Source organism: Panthera tigris, chromosome B1 (genome assembly GCF_018350195.1).
Source record: "Panthera tigris isolate Pti1 chromosome B1, P.tigris_Pti1_mat1.1, whole genome shotgun sequence".
Lineage (NCBI taxonomy): Eukaryota > Metazoa > Chordata > Mammalia > Carnivora > Felidae > Panthera > Panthera tigris.
Window position 1 is genome coordinate 53,529,001 of NC_056663.1, and position 17,373 is coordinate 53,546,373.

The window sequence follows — 17,373 nt, forward strand, 5'->3', positions numbered from 1 at the left end:
AACTGATGGAATGGGAAAAGATATTTGCAAATGACATATCGGACAAAGGGCTAGTATCCAAAATCTATAAAGAACTCACCAAACTTCACACCTGAAAAACAAATAATCCAGTGAAGAAATGGGCAGAAAACATGAATAGACACTTCTCTAAAGAAGACATCTGGATGGCCAACAGGCACATGAAAAGATGTTCAATGTCACTCTTCATCAGGGAAATACAAATTAAAACCACACTGAGATACCACCTTTCGCCAATCAGAGTGGCTAAAATGAACAAATCAGGAGACTATAGATGCTGGAGAGGATGTGGAGAAATGGGAACCCTCTTGCACTGTTGGTGGGAATGCAAACTGGTGCAGCCACTCTGGAAAACAGTGTGGAGGTTCCTCAAAAAATTAAAAATAGATCTACCCTGTGACCCAGCAATAGCACTGCTAGGAATTTACCCAAGGGATACAGGAGCGCTGATGCATAGCGGCACTTGTACCCCAATGTTTATAGCAGCACTTTCAACAATAGCCAAACTATGGGAAGAACCTAAATGTCCATCAACTGATGAATGGATAAAGAAATTGTGGTTTATATACACAATGGAGTACTACTTTGTAGCAACATGGATGGAACTGGAGTGTTATGCTAAGTGAAATAAGTCATACAGAGAAAGGCAGATACTATACGTTTTCACTCCTATGTGGATCCTGAGAAACTTAACAGAAGACCATGGGGGAGGGGAAGGAAAAAAAAACCAGGGAGGCAGGGAGCCAAATCATAAGAGACTCTTAGAAACTGAGAATAAACTGAGGGTTGATGGAGGTGGGAGGGAGGGGGAAGTGGGTGATGGGCATTGAGGAGGGCACCTGTTGGGATGAGCACTGGGTATTGTATGGAAAACAATTTGACAATAAATTTCATTTAAAAAATAATAAATAAATAAAAATAAATAAATAAAAATAAGTAAAATAAAATAAAGTAAAATAAAATAAAATAAAATAAAATGCCAGAGAAACCTCTAGGCCTGCAAGCACTATAGTCTTCTCCTAAAATTACATATATTCACTCTCAAAAGTCAGTATTATATCTAAAATGGGTCTATTCTGAACTACTGCTTCTGTCCAATTAAGTAATAATTTTGGCCAAGAGTTGGTGGCATTGTCTAGCTCTCACTGTCTAGTCTCTGAACCACAGCATGTAGAATCCACCCTATTTCAGGTTCTTTTATTTAAAAATGAAGTGAATAGGCTTCAACAGAAAACAAAAATCCAGAATTTCCTTTAAGTGGTTAGGATTTGCTTCCTAAAATTAAGGTCTAGTTTATCTCATTTATTTTATTTTTTATTTTTTTGAAAGAGAGAGTGAGAGACAAAGTGCAAGCAGAAGAGGGGCAGAGATGGAGGGAGATGCAGAATCCGAAGCAGGCTCCAGGCTCTGACTGTCAGCACAGAGCCCCACGAGGCGCTCAAACTCACTATGAGATCATGACCTGAACTGAAGTCAGACCCTAAACCAACTGAGGCACCCAGGCACACCTAGTTTATCTCATTCTTGAATTCATTTAACTCTTCTTTTGAGAGTTAAAAGTGATGGGAGAAAATGGATGATGTCCCCAGCTACTAACCTTAAGGTAGATAACCATTTAACAAGGTAACACATACTTGTCTAGCTTTTGGATGATAGCCAGTAAACTTTTGTACTGCCAACTGAATATCAGTTATTGGGGACCACCCAATGATCTGTTTTTGGTTAAAATTTCCTCACAGGTTTGTCAATAGTATCGTACATTTTTGGCATCACTCATCAACAATAGGCAATGAAGTCTGTTTCTTCACTAATGTTGATTGAGTACAGTGAGCAATTTGTCCTAAATGTGTGGGTAGTGACATGTAAAATTTTTTCAAGATTTCATTTGAGGTCACAAGCAGCCATTAATAAATGTCTTTTTGTAACTCTGGAACAAAAGGATGGCAGTGTATAATATTTCATAATATTCTTTTTGAATTTCTGCATAGATGTGTGTGTGTCTGTGTGTGTATGTGTGTGTGTGTGTGTGTGTGTGTGTGTGTGTGTGAGAGAGAGAGAGAGAGAGAGAGAGAGAGAGAGGGGAGGGAGAGAGAGAGAGAAGTGAGATTTTGGTGAAGACAGGCTGTTTGGCATAATGATTAACCAGGGCATTTTCTTTTGCTTTAATATCTTTTTGAAGGGACTTCTATCTTGAAAATAGCCAGTTTATTGAAAACCATTAGAGCTATTAAATGCCTACAATTTGCTGACCATTCTAAATTAGGATCCTTTCTTAGGTGAAGCACTTTTATTTTCTCTAAAGCTTTCTGAAATGATAAACCATCCCAAAAGTTTTTCTACTATTACTGTACATATAAACCCTCTTCTTTTTACCTAGCCAGGAAGCTATTGGGACCACAACAAATTCTGTCACTTGGGCATATTTTTGCCTCTGGGAAGTAGTCATATTCTAGTGGTGAGTTGAGATCTGTTACAATGTATCCTGCCTGATATTTTCTGGTTTTCATCTTAAGATTTAATTAACAAACACGATTAAATCTAGATGTCTAGGGATATTGTAATAAACTTTTTAATGGGTGTTTTAATAAATCTATTAGATACTTAAGAAACAGTGTTTAAGGAGTCATAAGCTTCCCTTCTTCTTTGGAAGAAGAGAAGTAGGATTTAGAGCTGCCAGTGGGTAGCAGCAGCTTTTAAAAGCAGAGGACCTTAATGCGATAACCACAAGGAACTAAATTCTGTCAATAACCTAATGAGCTGGGAGGAGCACCTCAAGCTTCAGAAGAGAACTGTAATGTAGCTAATGTCTTGATTTCAGTTCTCAAAGTCATGAGCAAAGGGCCCATCTAGCCTTGTCTGGACTTCTGACCCATGGGCATTGTGACATATGTGTATGTTGATTTAAGCACCTACATTTGTGCTAATTCGTTGTGCAGCAATAGGAAATGAACACCCTTGGAACACATTGCCTTCCAGTGAGACTTAGGAATCATCTGTGTGATCTCTTAGTTACAAACCTAGGAAATTTCTGACGTGTTACAATTTTTCAAGAGTGAGAAATACCTCTCTTTGGGATACATTATGTTCCAAAGAATAAACTTTAACAAAATACTAACTTCTCTTCAGAAAGTGTATAGCCTACTAGAGATAAAACAATAAATAGATAGATAGAATTGGTTCCAGAGCTCAACTGAATTTTAGAGTATAACAAAAGATAATTGATACATGAGATAAAAAATAAAATATTGAAAATACTCTTGAAATCCTTGTCGAGGACTTTGGCTTTCCCAGGAGGAAGGAAAGAAATGACTCTTTGAATAAAAAAAAGATGCTAAAAGAACAGAAAACAGACTTAAAGCTATGAAATATGCAGCCTTATGGTAAACTAAAGATAAGAGAATATTTGGATTTGGTACTATAGGTAAGTAGGAAATGATTATTACATTTATACTGCTGAGATTCTGAATAAATATGTATCTCTGACCTTTGGATTTTTTTTACCCCAGACAATACAAGCATTATAAGGAAAAGTACAAGGTATCCAATGACTAATCTCTCTATTAGATTTTCATTGCATTGATTTTGGTGCTTTTTTGTTTCTGGTTTTAGAGGGAAGGATGTAAGTAGATGTTAGCAGGGTTCGGTCTGAATATTGGGTTCAGTCCAAATATGTTGGAAAACCAGCATAATTTATGCCCAGAGATATGATTACTCCTTAGACTTTCAACTTCCATTAAGAATACAAGTAAATTAATGTTTAAATTATCTATGACCTGATTATGAGAGTCCTCAGGAAGGTTCAGGAGTAGGCCATCAGGAGAGTATCTGTTTTACAGTAAATCCCCTACACCACCCTATTTAGTTAGTGGATGTGATGTCACAAAGGAGGAAAGAATGTTTCTCAGTTAAAGGTCTGATGGTAACAGTTGGGCTGGGACATACAAAATGTTTGATGGTTATTACAGGTACCCAGCGTATGATAGTTGCTGGCTCCCAGGGAGAAGTTGAGTAAGTGTTAGGATAGATGCCAGGTGTCATAGGGCATATCAATCAAAAACTTTCAAGATTTCCTTAACTATTTAGAGAAATTGGACCCTATGAGGTAAAAGAAAACTGGTCACTTGATTTCCCCTTGGAGAAACTTCATTAATTCCCGCCCCCCCCCCCTTTATTTTTGCCCCTGTTATTTCTGAGCTAACAGAGTACAATTATTTATCTAATACTCTTTCTGTTCAAAGTACATATAATTGATGAATTAAAAAAGAGTCTGCAAGAAAGATTTTTAAGGACAGCCTTCTGCCTTTGCTAAGTAGGATTTAATAGTTTCACTGTCAATTCTAGCTTTACTCTTTTCCTACATGAAATTTCACATTTATTCTCCACTCTGTGCTGCTCAGCCGAACAGATCTCTCACATCTTTCCTAAATATATTCCACTTTTATTTTTACTCAGATCTTGTTAGTGTGGTGGTCAGGAGCTAGAGAGGTGGGGGTCATTCTCGAAAGTTCTGGTTAAGCTGCAATTCTAGTTAGGTACTATATAAACACAAGTCCCAGATGTGAGGCCTTCACAAAGGTCCATGCCCCTCCTCCAGAGCTACTGTTGGGCTGAGTACGTGTTTTGCCCTTGGGTAAGGGCCTTATTCTCTCACAACTGCTTGGGGTTCCCAACTGTACCCTCAGGCAACAGGTTTTGCATATTAAGGCTCTGCTTCCAGAAGGAAACAGAGAAGATGAGACTAGGTGACCATTAGTCAGTGCATGCTTTTTCACTCCCCAGACAGCACCATCAGGGAAGCTTTCTTAAGAAAAAAGAAAAATATATATATCTCATCTCCAATCATCTCTGTATGTATCTGGTGGGGTGTGTGGAGGAAAAGCTTATAAAGGCGTGTGAACATATTTGTCCCATGTGGCTTACAGCTTTCATGCTCACCCGCACTCGGATGTTAGCAATCAGTTAAAATCTTCTAGCTGATCCTTTTTACCAGCTTACGCTCCGTTCAATATTTTATGTCTCAAGTAAGCAAATTCCTGGATCTTGTTTCTCCCTGAGAGTGCTTCCAACATTCCTGATTTTATTTTAATTTTTTTTCCTTTTGCAGCTTTCATTATCTGATGGGAACATTGTGAACTTGCAGTTTTTCAAGGTGTTTTTCTTATTGTAAAGTAAGAGGGAACACTATCCAATTCTCCACATTTCTGATATGACATCAGAACCCAGGAGCTGTTTTTGTATGCAGTTTTCCTACCATTTTGGTTGAAGTAAATCTAAAGTGTTTTTCAATACTGTCTTTTTTTTTTTTAAGTTTACTTATTTATTTTGAGAGAGAGAGGGAAGGAGAGAGAGTATGAGTAATGGCAAAGGGGCAGACAGAGAATCCCAAGTAGGCTCCATGAGCCTGATGCAAGGCTCCATCACACGAACCATGAGATCATGACCTGAGCAGAAAACAAGAGCCAAAGGCTTAACAGACTGAGCCATCCAGGCACCCCTCCAACCCTGTGTCTTAAAGCCATTTTCTCTGGAAATTCCTTGACCACCAGCTGTGTAAGAGAGTTGGGTGATGTAATAAATCATAGAGTTAATTAGAAAATAAAGCTAAATGCTAAGCTCCTATTTCCATTTTTGCATAATTATTGTAATCAGTTTTTATGAACAAAATGCTTATAAGTCAAAACAATAACTCGTGTGTCTTTTATTATATGACTCACAACACTAATTTCAAAAGCAATTGCTTTGTTTAGATGGAACTAGCAATAATAATTTTATGCTTTAATTCTGTGGTTCATGTTTGGTTGTGGATAATTTGTCAACAGTGGTCCTATTATGAGAATATCTGGCCATATAATAAATCAACTTTTAAAATTAATAGCACTATAAAACTAAGAGTTTGACTAAGATCCTAACCTCAATAATATATATTCATATCAGAAAGGAAAATGCCATTCCAGGTTAAAATCATAGGCAAGGCACTGAAAGCTATTCCCACTGATCCTACCAGTGAATTTATATACATCTGTATCCATATATAAATATCTACAAACCTGTAAGTCAATCTCTGGTTTATTTGGTGGTGTTGGGTGGGGAGGTTATTCTCAGGTTAAACACATAGTAATCCAAATAGGTTTATATTTCCTTTTTCTTAAATAATTCAAAGTCTAAGAAGTAGTCCTCAAAGGAACTAAATTCTGCCATTTTACTTCTCAAACTTGACCAGCCCACAAGCTTATATAAAAAGTCAAAGGGAAACATAAATGTGTGTGTGTGTGGGTGTGTGTGAGTGAGATTATCTATCTCAAATTATCAAATCATGTCCAATGTTGGTTTGTGAAGCTAGGGGATATTTATGAGGCCAAATATCTTTAGTTAATACTGTTATGATATTAAATGATATGGTTTATACAAAGTTCCTTCTTTGTTATAATATATGGCCCAGAATAACACTGAGTATAGTGAGAAGTATAGTTTATTTAAAATGTGTATCTTGGGGCACCTGGGTGGCTCAGTCAGTTAAGCGTCTGACTTCGGCTCAGGTCATGATCTCACAGTTTATGGGTTCGAGCCCTATGTCAGGCTCTGTGCTGACAGCTCAGAGCCTGGAGCCTGCTTCAGATTCTGTGTCTCCCTCTCTCTGTGCCCCTCCCCCACTCATGCTCTGTCTCTCTCTGCCTCAGAAATAAACATTAAAAAAAAAGTTAAATGTTACCAACTTAGTTGAAACAAATCCTCATTTATTTAAAAAAAATTATTTTTAACGTTTATTTTTGAGACAGGGAGAGACAGAGCATGAACACGGGAGGGTCAGAGAGAGGGAGACACAGAATCTGAAACAGGCTCCAGGCTCTGAGCTGTCAGCACAGAGCCAACGCGGGGCTCGAACTCACGGACTGCGAGATCATGACCTGAGCCAAAGTCAGCCGCTTAACTGACTGAGCCACCCAGGCACCCCAACAAATCCTCATTTAAATTCTAGATAAAATGTGCTTGTGTTAAATTATTTTTGTGTTAAAAATTCACAGTGTGTATCCTACAGGAAGACGAAACTTCAGAGGAACACAGTTTTTTTTTGTCACAATTCAATTAATGCATCAGTGCTCAGTTACCATTATCTTAATAAATAAAAAAAACACACACAAAAAAACAAAAGACAATTCTCTTCCTGTAACTGAAAGTCATCCTCAGTATTGAAAATATTCAAATCCTTCAAAAAATAAAAGCATAAATGTCCAGAATGATCACAAGCAGAATGATGAGGCCTACAATGAGCGGTGCATCTCTTATTCAGTAGCAACTCCAACAATTCACTTCCATGACCCAATTTTACATTCTATCTATTTCCATCTCTTCCTCCCAATTGATTTGCACCTGCTAACTCTTAAGTTTATTATTTAGCAGGGTCATTTCTCACAGATCAACTCAGATTTCACTTTATGGAGAAATAAGATTGTACAGCAACAATTAATATTCAGAATTTTTTTTTTTTTACTTTCAAACCATATTTGAGCATTAGAGAGCCTCTCAACTGGGGAAGGAAAGAGATGGAGTTAAACTGAGAAGAGGTGTTGCACATAGCAGTAATAAAAGGATCTGGCCTGGCCTAAATCTCCCTGGCAGGAGAAATGCTTGGTTACTATCAGGGAACTGTAAAGTCCCGAGTACATTCATTGCTGAGGATCAATCAAAATACTGAGGCCAAGACACTGCTCTTATAGACTCTACTTGGCCAAAGATCATCCTGTTTTGTTTGTTGGGGCAGCCATATATGAATTCTTCTTCTATTTTATCTTAAAGTGTAGGTTTTCTAAGAACAACATTTTTGCGTATTGACCATGGATCATTTAAAGTAATAACTTCCACTTCCTTCCTATATTGACAGCTCCACATGGACAGCTGAAATAATAAAGCTCACAGCTCCTAGGTAACAGAGAACAGAGCCTTCACCCCGTACATAAGTCGGAGTATGAAAAAGCATAAGCTCCAACATGACTTGATGGCACTAACCTGACTCAGTATCTTGGCAATTATTTTACACACATATTTACATGTGCACATATGTACATATGTGATCATGTATTTTGAAATAGCAAAAATATTTTGGTCCCTGTAATAGAAGGTCTCAGCAGATATTTCGTGAGCATAAGTAATTAACCAAAATTTTGCTACCATGAAAACTGTAGTAGTCATCACAGGGAATAGTTTTTCATCTGCAGTGATAAGAGACAAATTTGTGAAGTTAAAGATTTTTATAATGAAGTTGAATAATTATAAATGTAAATGTGAAAGAGTAGCATTTATTGAAAGTTTATAATCTATTTTTTACTTTCCTTACCTTTAATTTACTTATTGCAGTAGTTCAATAGTTTGCAAAGTATTGCAGAGTAATAACATCATCTAGAATGATTTTAATGTGTGAGCAAAGATAAAGAAATTTTGAGTTATATAATGAGCTTACAAAATATGGAGAGAAATGTAAAACATTTAAGCTTTATTATTTTATGTCTGTCACCATTAGTGTTTATTTACAAATTCTAATTCAAATGAGTTCTATGTCACAGGTATGCTTTCTAATCTATAGGTCTTTTCAATGAAGAATCATTTCTTAAATACATTTGAATAAACTGAATTTTATCATATGTCAAGAAAATACAGCCTTATTATTAACCTAAAACATTTATTTTAAATTAAGTTTTAGAAAGTCTTCTATAATTTCTCTAAATGAGCATCCTATTATTTCAATTACTTATTGAAATAATACTTTTTATTTCAATATTTGCTTATTAATATTGTGATAACATATCATCATATAAATATACACTATTCTCTAAAAAAAATGCCTCTCAAATAACCAGAAATAGCTGTTAGTTCAGGAATGGTATGATTTCCTAAATAACACCATTTATTTTTTTGAAGAGCATATTCACAATATTTACTAGGTAAATACTAAAAGAGCCCAAATGGTTGTAGTTATGTGGGGCAGGACAGTGAATGAGAAAAATAAGTTACTTACAGAGAGAACAAACTTGTAGAAAATAAATGAATAAAAAGATAATTTAAGTGGAAATAAATGCTATAAAAAATAATACCCTTAATTAAATATTTGATATAACATGTCCCAGAACTGAGTATTTGTACTAGTTAAAATTGAGTGCCCAGTAAAGCCCACTATTACATTTGAGCCATTACCTGAATGCAATACTGTAATGCTGTAATGCAAAGATCTTCATGAAGAACTTTTGGGACAAGAGGAAAAACATGTAATATGACACTGTGTTGGAAATAACATATTCTGAAAACAGAAAAAAAGGTGATTTGACTAGAGTATAGTGAACAGGAGGACAGATACAAAGTAAGCCTCGAAATAAGCAGAAGCCAAATTTGGTAGGAACTGGTAGGCCATGGTAAAAGGAATTACTTTGATTGTAAGTAACATTGGAGGTTTTATCCTGTTTCTTTTAGGAAGGAGCGTGAAATTACTTCATTTATATTTTTAGAAGCTCTATCATTTTTATGATATATTTTCCCCTCACTCTGTCATTATTCATTATTCTGGAAAGACTAGATAACACTGTTGTTACATGAGAGTGGATAGACCAGTTAAAAAGCTATTATAATGTTCTAGGTGATAATGTTACACTACGTACTATTTGTAACGATAGTGAGAAGCAATGGAATTTAGAGTCTACTGAAAGTAAAATTAACTGAATTTGCTGATGGGTTTTATGTTGGGGTCGAGAGAAAGAGAACCAGAAATATCTTTTAAGTTTGGGATATTAGACGGTGCCATTGTCTGAAAGGTGATCAAGAGAAGAAACAATTGGCAGGGATGGGGAAGGTAGTTAACAGTTGTGTTTCTGGACTTGTTAGATTTTTTTTTTTTTTTTTAAGACCCAACCTATATCGAAGAGGGTATGTCAAGGAGTCTGACAAAATATGATTCCAGATCTCAGTTGGGAGATCAGGCCCAAAAACATAAATTTGAAAGTCTTGGTCTTGAGGACTAGATGACATTGCACAAAGACTATGTGGTTGCCGAGAAGGTGTCTCATTAGGAATCTTGGGGAATTCTAATACGAAGAAATCAAATAGAAGAGGGAAATCCAGCAAGAGATGGAGAAGAAGGGAAATCAGCTAAGTCTTGTGTCACTAGAATTAAAGATGTTTCAACCACAGGAATCTACCACCAAAACCAAGAGCACACTTTACACGCTGTATGTTAGCCAATTTGACAATAAATTATATTAAAAAGAAAAAAAAGATGTTTCAAGAGGAGATCTGGGGACTATATCAAATTTTTCTGAGAAGCTGAGTAATATCAAGATAAGGCCGCATCCACTGTATTAGAATGACAGGAATTTAAGCCAATTACAAAGGGTTGTGAGCAGACTAGAAGTGAAAGAGGTAGAAAGGAAAAGCATTTTACTCTACATCTTTGATGAGTTTATCAATTTTCATTATATCTATTTTCAGACTTTTTTTTTTATTAAACCAGAAATAAATAACAAATGTTGGTCTATTCTTACATTAATATACTCCACAACTCCATTTCTCTATCCTTTTAATTTTTTTCAATATCAGTATATGTACTTTTGATTAACTATCAGAGTTCCACATACAATGCCAGATTGGGGTTTGGTGTCTTGTACCACATGTGATTGAATTTTTTTGATGCAGAAGCAATTGTCATGCCGTTTTTTGTTGAATGGCTCACTCTGGCCAGAATCTCTTGGACGTGATCTACAGTCACACGTCTTCTGTTGGGTCACATTGTATTGCTCGGCTCCTTCGATCAATATGGAGCACTTTAAAAATTATTTTTACCAAAATGCAGTGTTTTGCAGTTATTGAAACTCATCTGCCACTTTGTTGCCCACTCATACTCTTTTTCTATGATCTTTCCCATTGAATTGACATTTTGCTGCAGAAGAAGCCTGAACACTCAGTGAAAACTTTTAGACAGCACTGTGTACTACCAATAAACACTTTGGAGACACTGGAGTCTCTTCTTTTGTCACTGTGTAGCAAGGAAGTAGTTGTCCTCATAGCTAACCAGCAAAGTTCTGTTAAATCCTAAATTCCTTGACAAAGTTAAAGATACAGGAGAAAGAGTTATGGAAGTACTTTGAACATAAAAACCGTGTGATTTGTTCCAGTTTACACGGTGAAAAAAAAGTGAACTTATGGTTTGCACTATAATGTGTTTTTTTAAACATCAATTATGACTTTATTTTATAATTCCCAAGGAACAATTTTTAACAATTCTCTTTTATCTCTAGGTGCTCTCTTTCGCTGCTGCCTGTTGGCTTTTTTTTTTTTTTATTGGTCCCTTTACTGAGGGGTCCTCCTTTTCCTTCATTTTTTTTTTTTTTCTTTTAGAGAGAGAGCATGCAAGGAGCAGGGTACAGGGGCAGACGGAGAGAGAGAGAGCATATCTTGAGCTCTTATGCAAACTCCATGCTCAGTGGCGAGCCCAAAGCCGGGCTCGATCCCACGATCCTGATCCTTGATTTTAAGCCAACATCAAGAGTCAGATACTCAACCAAATGAGCCACCAAGGCACCTCTTCATTTCTTTATTACCTCTTGGTTACTTAGAGACAAGGCCTAGCATGATACTCTTAATATGGTTGTGTGACATTTTTAGTTGCCTCCTAATTTTCCTAAAAAAAAGTCCCAAACATTTTATGACTTAAACAAATTACAAAATTAAATTAGTAAATAAAAAGCCATTTGTTTCCCCCAAAAGATAGTTACTCATCCACTGAATGGAAGCTAATCCATGTCTGATACACATTGAATTCATTCAGTGTTTATTGACCATGTACTATGTATCACGAATTCTGTCACGTGGTAGAGACATAATGGTAAGGACAAACTCTCACTGAGCTAACAGCTAGCTCTAACTAGGCTAAAGGAAGCAGACTTTAATCAAAACATCACAATGTTTTTATTGGTTAATGCCAATTTTGTGTGTTACAAAATGCTGTGTTAATCCCTGTTGATTCTATTCAGCGCTGATATAAGCTGGCCAATTTACAACAGTTTTATTAATTAACATCTTTACTAAGAGCAGTTAGATGGGCCTTGAGGTTGTTCATAATTTCAGCACACTATTAAGGAAAGGTTTTTTTTTTTTTCTAATTTTTTAGATATCTCAACACATTTAAAAGTAAATATTTACTTCTGGTATATAAAGTAATATCCAAAGAAACTCAATTATTTAGTTTAAAGACTATATTCAGAACAATGTCCTAGCTGACTATTAAAATCAACAGCCCTCATGGGGCGCCTGGGTGGCTCAGTCGGTTAAGCGGCCGACTTCCGCTCAGGTCAGAATCTCGCAGTCCGTGAGTTCAAGCCCTGCGTCGGGCTCTGTGCTGACAGCTCAGAGCCTGGAGCCTGTTTCAGATTCTGTGTCTCCCTCTCTCTGTGCCCCTCCCCCGTTCATGCTCTGTCTCTCTCTGTCTCAAAAATAAATAAACGTTAAAAAATTTTTTTAAATAAAATAAAATGAAATCAACAGCCCTCAGTAGTTATGATATACTTGATATATAAAGGAAGTTGCTCGCTCTGAATTCTGTTTGAAAAGGATTTATTGAAAACAGCAAACTCTCCTCAAAAGCTAAAACATACTAGCTATCTCAAACTGTCTCATGATGATGTTTGATGCTGCCCAATAACCTTCTGTAATATTTACAGAATATTGCAGAGAATAACGAAAGTTCTAACATTACTTGGTTCGAACATGACAAATACTTTGTGACAAAATTTTACCAAAAAAGCCTGGGGCATCTGGTGGCTCAGTAAATTGAGTGTCTTACTCTTGATTTCAACCCTCTTAGATAAATTTTTTAAAAAGAAAAAAAATGTGGTTACCTAATCCAGTTTTAGCTCTAATTTTTATAATTCAGATGAAACCCAGTAAGATAAGGCTCTAAACTTTTAACTGTATCTAATTTAAGATAGAATCTGAAGACTGCTTTAGATTGTCTTCCTCTCTCTCTGTCTTTCCTCTGCTCACATTCTGTCTCTCTCTCTTTCAAAAATAAACATTAAAAAAATTAAAAAATAAAAATAATTTCCCAAATCTTTTTGGTAATCTGAAAACTTAAAGTTATAGTAAATTAAGTTAAATGATGAACAAAACTTTTGAATTCAAGTTTATCTAGTTTTGGTGTCTTATTACAAAGAAAATAAAGATATTTCATTTATCAGTAAGCATGTCTTGTGCCACATGGATAAATTTACCATGAGAAAAGATATACTTCTAGAAATTATGAAATGCATTCATAAACCTGCAAATCCATAGAATTCTAGTGTAACAGCAGTCCAAATTGCTTACTTCTTATTTTTCAATAGAAATTAAAGTTTCTAAGCATTAAGAATTCTAATCAATCCATGTAATTAAAATTACTAGGAATAGCAAGGCTAAAAGAAAGCTGTATATGAAAGTAGGTAAGGAAATCAAATTGTGTTTTTTGGATAAAGAAAAGTATTAAGGACATATTTTTGTTAAGGGAAAAAGACTAATTTGGCCTAATGAAGGATAACTATTTTGCTTTTTGTTTTTCTGCAGAGTGAGAAAGAGGAAAAATACAGGAAAAACCTGAATGATTATTTTAAGAAGTTGTAGATTTGTGGGAAAGGAATCTTGGAAAAGGAATTTCATGTATGATCAAGCTGACTAGGATTGAAATGGGTTTATTTAAGTGTTTAAATAATGAGTCAATATTGAAAGTACACTTATGTGAAATTAGAATTTGTTTTCTCTCTGTTAAAAGGACAATGTTTTCTTGGACTATCTTGATGTGATTGCTGTAAGAGGTATAAAAAGTTGTTCTTTACTTTTTGGGTAATCTGCCTGGAAAGCAAAGATTTTAGGTTTTAGCAAAATAATTTCCTATGCTTCCTGTTGTCTTTATCAGGTCTTTGATTACTCGGGAAAACTGAGTTTTCTCAGTATTAAAAGAACTAAGTTTTGTTCACACTCATGTAACTTTCCATTTGCCTTTAAAATCTTCTATTGTCACTTTGGTTACATAGATAAGTATTATTTCATAATGATCTGTGATTCAATTTAGTCAAATGTTCAAACCTTTTGATGTTTTGATAACTACCCAAAATCAATTTCTAAATGGGGTCTTTTTGACCTCAAACTAACTTTGAGATTTCCCAGATGATCCCTGGAAAATTACAAAGAATTTGTCTCTCCACTTTGTAAAAAAGAAGTGTTAAAATTAATTAGGTTTATTTAATATATTTAATTACATGGGAAACATTGTCAATAAGAAGTAGTCTTAAACTTCAAGTTATATGTATATGCAAATACATTACTAATGTAGGTATCACAGAAATTGTTTGAGGTTCATAGAGATTTATCAATACTTGTATGGTCCAATTGTTATAAATATGCTACAGAAATAATGGCATTTCCTTACCAAATAAACTATCATCAGATCTTTAATCATGGCCATTTGTCATTTGTAGATAGTTATTGTTTTTATTCTTTTTGCAAAAATGCTTCATATTTAGAGAGATTTATGAGAAGGATTCTGACAAGTACTCTAGAATATAGATTTCTGATAACTGTAAGATCATGCCACTGAAATGGGCGAGAATCTCGAGAACAAATGGAAAACCAGAATTCAGGTGGAATAAGAATTAATAACATGGGACTTAATAAACTGGTAAGCATGATTATAGATTTTCTTACAACTTTTTCCTTGAGGGGCACTTGGATGGCTCAGTTGGTTAAGCATCTGACTCTTGATTTTGGCTCAGGTTATGATCTCACAGTCATTGAGATCAAGCCCTGTGTTGAGACTGTGCTAAGTGTGGAGCCTGTTTAGGATTCCCTCTCTCCTTCTCTCTCTGCCCCTCTCCTGCTCTCTCTCTCTCTCTCACTCTCTCTCATAATAAGTAAATAAATGTTAAACAAAACAAAACAAAACAAAACAAAAAAACATAAAGGCTAACTTACCAAATTGCTGCAAGTCATAGTCGGCTTAAGAGAAAAAGGTTTCCTTAAATTTGGAAAAAACAATACATTAAGGAATGAGCGATGTTTCAAGGAAAAAGTTGTGTTTTTTAATTTTTTTTTAATTTTTATTTATTTTTGTGACAGACAGACAGCATAAGTGGGGGAGGGTCAGAGAGCAAGGGAGACACAGAATCAGAAGCAGGCTCCAGGCTCTGAGGTATCCAAAGTATACTTTGGAAATAGAATTGAAACATTTACTTTTTCTCCCTATCTGATCCCTCCAGAATTTAGAAACTTATTGAGTTGTCTTATTTTCATGACAATATTATTATTTGCATAAGTTCAACAAGAATTTTCTCTACTTATAACAGGACACAATTGGAAACCAAGGCTTTAACTGGAATGTCATATTTGGGGATGTGCAAAAAATGAGATATAACCATACAGTTTTAAGAAGATACAGATGACTTTATGGAGTTAATAAAACCTCTTGTAAAAAAAACAGACTGGTACCTTGTTTATAGGGTTCCTGGCAGCCTCATCAGGTGAGTTACTTCTTGGTAGGCCCAGGAACCTCAGGGCATCTTGAGGACCTCAGGATGAAAGGAATTAACCCCAAGTTGTAGACATTACAGGTGAAGTCTGATGGCAAGTCTTTGGCTTGGCTTCTTAGTCTGGAGAGGCTTTAAAAGTCCAATCTAAAATTCCTTATGAGAAGCTCCAGCAAAGCAGATTTAAAAAGAACCTATATGGTCAATAAGTATTCTTGCTGCATTTATATAAATTATCAGACCAAGTTTAATGAGACTAGACTTTTTTGTAAAATTAGGTTTTTTTTGTTGTTGTTGTTGTTGTTGTTTTGTAATTATATTTGCTAGAAATGAGGTCTGGATGCTGAATTCTTTCAGTTTCCTCAAATATCTGGCTATGAGTCTCTAAACCACACTTTTGATTTTCTCCCAGCTTTCTGATTTGCGATCTTTACGTACAAAGACTCTCTTGAACCTTCTTAGAAGGGGCCATCCCAGGCCCTTCACACTATCCAGATAGCAGCCAAATTACAGGGACTTGAACCTTGGATTCACATCTCCCGATTAACAAGGGTCCTCCAGACTCCTGGAACTTCACACCACCTAGAGACCAAAAATTAAAATTGACCCTAGGTTCTTTCCCAGAAGCAGATGGCATCTTGAGGTGAATGACTCTCCAAAGATCATGGATCAAGATCTTCATCTCCAATATTAAATCTTTACTCCTTTTGTCTTTTTACTATGTGTTTTTTCTCTCTGTTAATGCACAGGAAGACAATGCTCCTTAACTCTGGTAACTATCGTTGAATCTACTTTAAAGGCTCTGACTGCACAACAAAAGTCCTAGCTTTTCTTGCTAAGGTAGCTTTAGATAATAGAATTGCCTTAGATTACTTACTGGCTGAAGGAGGAATCTGTGCTATAACAAATACCTCCTGTGGTGCCTGGAACAACACCTCCAGTAGTCTAACAAATGAAAGAAATTAACAAAGTCAGTTGGCCAAAACAGGTTGGTACTCCTTCCAGTACATTCTTTGATTTATTTGATATCTGCCGGTTTAGTTCATGGGAGCTCTGACTAAGGAGTATCCTAAAGTTTCCTAGTGTTATCCTCCTCCTAATAGTCATTATTGTAGTCATTCTGGTGTGCTGTGTTAAGACTCAAGGATCTTTTTTAAATTTTTTTTTCAACGTTTTTAATTTATTTTTGGGACAGAGAGAGACAGAGCATGAACAGGGGAAGGGCAGAGAGAGAGGGAGACACAGAATCGGAAACAGGCTCCAGGCTCCGAGCCATCAGCCCAGAGCCTGACGCGGGGCTCGAACTCACAGACCGCGAGATCGTGACCTGGCTGAAGTCGGACGCTTAACCGACTGCGCCACCCAGGCGCCCCAAGACTCAAGCATCTTAAATGCATGTTTACAGACATCAGCAGTACCACAGATGGTCTCGTTGTGCTTGGGAGAAACAGAAAAAAAGATAAAGAGCAAGGTGGACAGCAAGACTGTTTTCTCCCATGATGAAACAAGAATAACTCAAACCTGATGGTGACCAAGCGTAGTGCTTATACCACTATGAATTTAATTATTAAATTAATTGAACAAGAAGACCATTAGACTGAGGTATCTCAAATACTATGGTGGTCAGTATAGACAAACTGACATCTAAGACTGTAAATATCTCAAGGTTAAAAAATCAAAACCTAAGGACAACCAATCACAAACAGCTAACTGGTCTTTGAGCTATAGCCAATCAGATAATTCTTTGCATTTGCCCCTTCTCCCCATAGAGGTCATCCCCCTTGCTCTTCTTGGTGGAGCACTCCTAACCACTCCTGGTTTCATG

General features: G+C 35.9%; 1 protein-coding gene and 1 long non-coding RNA gene across 4 annotated transcripts in view; one reads left to right on the forward strand and one right to left on the reverse strand.

The window, feature by feature from the left end:
* ADAM29 (ADAM metallopeptidase domain 29) overlaps positions 1–3,873 on the reverse strand; it is an 82,111-nt gene extending 78,238 nt beyond the window's left edge. Inside the window, exon 1 of one of the 2 annotated variants that reach the window (XM_042983595.1) lies at positions 3,792–3,873. The gene's annotated coding sequence lies outside the window, so the exon portion shown is untranslated. The remainder of the gene's footprint in view (positions 1–3,791) is intronic. The other variant, XM_015544287.2, reaches the window with a different exon arrangement.
* LOC122237918 lies at positions 1,524–15,456 on the forward strand. Of its 2 annotated transcripts, none has more exons than XR_006216683.1 (3): positions 1,524–1,621; positions 2,396–2,473; positions 15,369–15,456. It is a non-coding gene; the product is annotated as an uncharacterized LOC122237918 (long non-coding RNA). The 2 variants fall into 2 exon arrangements; XR_006216684.1 differs by having other exon boundaries at positions 2,400–2,473.
* Positions 15,457–17,373: the final 1,917 nt, after the last annotated feature.